The sequence below is a fragment of the Styela clava genome, chromosome 1 (genome assembly GCF_964204865.1).
Source record: "Styela clava chromosome 1, kaStyClav1.hap1.2, whole genome shotgun sequence".
Taxonomy (NCBI): Eukaryota; Metazoa; Chordata; class Ascidiacea; order Stolidobranchia; family Styelidae; genus Styela; species Styela clava.
The window spans coordinates 16,165,183-16,168,542 of record NC_135250.1 but is presented as its reverse complement, the minus strand read 5'-3'; the positions used below and the strand labels follow the sequence as shown (position 1 = coordinate 16,168,542).

Here is a 3,360-nt window from a genome sequence, read left to right as displayed (position 1 = left end):
ATGCTAGCAAGAAGACATGAAGTGGCCACAGAGCTCCCAAATCTCATGCTGGACCTTGGCAGAACAATGTTGTTTATATCGTTAAGAGACGTTTATCCCTCGGACTACAATGACACTCAAAAATGCTTGCTTCGTAGAAGCGGGTAAATGCATATACACCAAAACTAACTACAAGTGAAACAGTGTTGAAATTTAGAATATTGACCTTGCGCCTGTAACATGAAAATTATTTGCGACTGGAAATTGCCGTTGGGGCAAACATTTTTTGTGAAAATGTACGTTGGTTCAAATGTACGCGGGTTCAAATATAATATACGTTGGTTCAAATATACGCGGGTTCAAATGTCCGTGGGTTCAAATGTACGCGGGTTGCGGGTGCAAATGTTCGTGGGTTCAAATGTACATGGGTTCAAATGTCCGCGGGTGCAAATGTACATGGGTTCAAATATCCGCGGGTGCAAATGTTCGTGGGTTCAAATGTACATGGGTTCAAATGTCCGCGGGTGCAAATGTACATGGGTTCAAATGTACGCGGGTGCAAACGTACACGGGTTCAAATGTCCGCGGGTGCAAATGTACATGGGTTTAAATGTACGCGGGTGCAAACGTACACGGGTTCAAATGTCCGCGGGTTCAATCTATATGCGGGTGCTAAAATCCATGGGTGGAAATGTATGGGTTCAAATGTCCGTAGGTGCAAATGTCCATAGGTGGAATAGCATACAGGTGCAATTGTTCTGGGTTCAAATTACGGGTTCAGATGTACGGGTTCAAATGTACGCGGGTTCAAAGATAATGGAACCACCATATATATATATATACAGAAAATTTGAGCAATGCGAATAAAATATATTTCATTCAAACTAGTTCATTCAAATGTTACTGAATCAGGATATTTTATGTGGAACTGCCACATATTTGTATCGTCACAACATGAATTGATTTTTTGCGTGTATCCTGTGCGTCCTCTGACTCAGAGAATCTTCACCCAAATTATAAACAGTTCATTTTGACGTAAAGTAAACATAGAAGGATAGAACAAAACAATGAGTAAGATTCTACTCAAGAACTATGAAATGAAAAAGGGCCTTGGGAGGCATAAAAGCAGCACAATAGAACATAGACTATAGCAGCATTCACATTGCAGCTATGTGAACAACAGTTCATTCTATTTTTGGTTGTTTCATTGAAATAAACTTCTAATTTTTGATAATATAGTTGAGATGTTTTGAATAAGGCGTTTTAAAGAACCTTTGTTTGATATATATAATACAGATGAACTTTTATACAAAGCAAACCCATATACGAACAACACGTTTTCCTATTTGTTACAGGTAAATTAGAAAAATCACGAAGCGTTTATGGTCATAATGAGCATGATTTCAATTGTTGAATTACTCTTACTATTGTCATCAATTGCACTGATAACAAATGCAAGTCAGTTACAGAAAAGCTGTATTTCAGAGGGCATGGAAATCGATGCTGGAAAGGTACGGTGGAGATGAAGATAACAACTCAAATTGAGACTAAATTACTTCCAATCCGTTATTAGTCAAAACCATTTTTGTGTAACTAGTATTAAATTTTAATCAACCAATGCTAACATACACCGTGTTTCCCAAATATAAGACAGGGTCTTATTTTAATTTTCTTTCGAAAAATAACACTAGGGCTTATATGGGAGGATGCCATTTATCAAAAACAAAATTACGAAGTAGAAAATTACAAGATTTTCAAATATACAAAATATGAAACCCGATATTCATTTACTTAAAAATAACACGTTTTTATTAAACAAAAACTGCCATTATTCAAAATTGACCATATCATCATCCTCTGGAATGTCATGCCAGTCACTAGATTCATAAATTCCAATGAAGATTTTACTCATTGAACCTTTTCCTTTCTCACGCGTTTTAGTTTAACCATTTGAAACGTGTAAGAGAGTTTTCTTGCCTTCGATTAGGTCAAAACAAATTTCACGCTATCGGCTAGATCTTATTTTAAGGGTAGGGCTTGGATTGAAATCATTTTTAAATTTGGGCTAGGTCCTATTTTCAGGCTATAGGACTTATTTTCGGGCAAACACCGTAATTTAGGTTTTTCCCATTTTGTAGTTATCAAAAACTACGTGGTATTCTGGACTGATGAAACAACGTCTAAGGTCTCTTGTGATTCACTAATATCACGTCTACAGAAACTGGATTCCAAGCTGTTTCAAAGGAAAATGGGTCCAGGTAAATATATGAAAACAAAAAGCAAAATCTACAGAGTATAAATGTGTTACAATAAGTAAAATATTGTTGAAAATACCTAAAATTAAAAATAAATTATTTACCTATAGTGATTCTTCTACATTTTCATATGTTGTTTAAATTACCAAATCTACCTGAGAACTCGTCCAAGAGTTACGGGTCTATTTCCTCGGATCTGATAGCATACTAATTAATAATGCTTTCCAATAAATTCTCGAAAACACAATTATAAAATTAGATAACAGGTTGCATAGAAGGACAATTCTTTTAACACCGTTTTATTTGCCAGATATGTTGAATTTGAATTTCATGTTGACTATGAAGGAGATGGAACTTATCATATTAGGAAATCAGACGATGGTATGTTGTGTACACAAAATGTATCCCAATTGAATGCTTTCAAAACGTCGTGGAAAGTTATTGATTAGCATAACAATGAAAAGTACTAGTAAACTCTTTTATTATTTTCCTTCTAATTTAAGACATTTGTTAATTTTTTGACACAAATTGAACGTTTGCAGAATTTATTCACCTCGAGCACGGAGAGGAAATGAACGGACTTGCGAATGAAGCGGTGTCAAATATGGGTAAAATTACTAATACATGTACATATATAATATAATATTCGATATATAGATAAATTATTATTCTTTTGTTGGTCTGCAGTTAAACTCATTTAATTCTATTTGTTTTAATCAGACAACCTTTTAGACTATGCAGCTATAGTTTTTCTTTCTGACTATGAAAATTATTTTGCGGATTTGTTATGTCCACTCGACAAAAGTATGAAAACTTATATCAAACTTTTTAAGTACTGGAAGATATTGTAAATTAAATTACCAAGTCGAAGTATTTGTTGTTGCATCATGAACTAGTACAAATACCGGAATATAAATACTCCTTCCATTGAGTTCAAACGTTTGTTCTCTACCCATTGTGGACATGAACAGCAGTCTCGTTTTGCCTTAGCTATATATATATGCAGGGTCTGGTGGTATCAGAATCTTATCGAAAAAACTTGTGTGCTTAACTTTGTTCAGATCATCAGGTGATTCGTGGATTTTTTCCAAGTCCAAATCCAACTTTGTGACAGGTTGCAGCCTTC

General features: G+C 34.8%; 1 long non-coding RNA gene across 1 annotated transcript; it reads left to right on the top strand.

Annotated features, from left to right (window-relative positions):
- Nucleotides 1-1,338: 1,338 nt before the first annotated feature.
- Nucleotides 1,339-2,952, top strand: LOC120337838 (uncharacterized). The gene is made up of 3 exons (XR_013474605.1): nt 1,339-1,490; nt 2,118-2,237; nt 2,545-2,952. It is a non-coding gene; the product is annotated as an uncharacterized LOC120337838 (long non-coding RNA).
- Nucleotides 2,953-3,360: the final 408 nt, after the last annotated feature.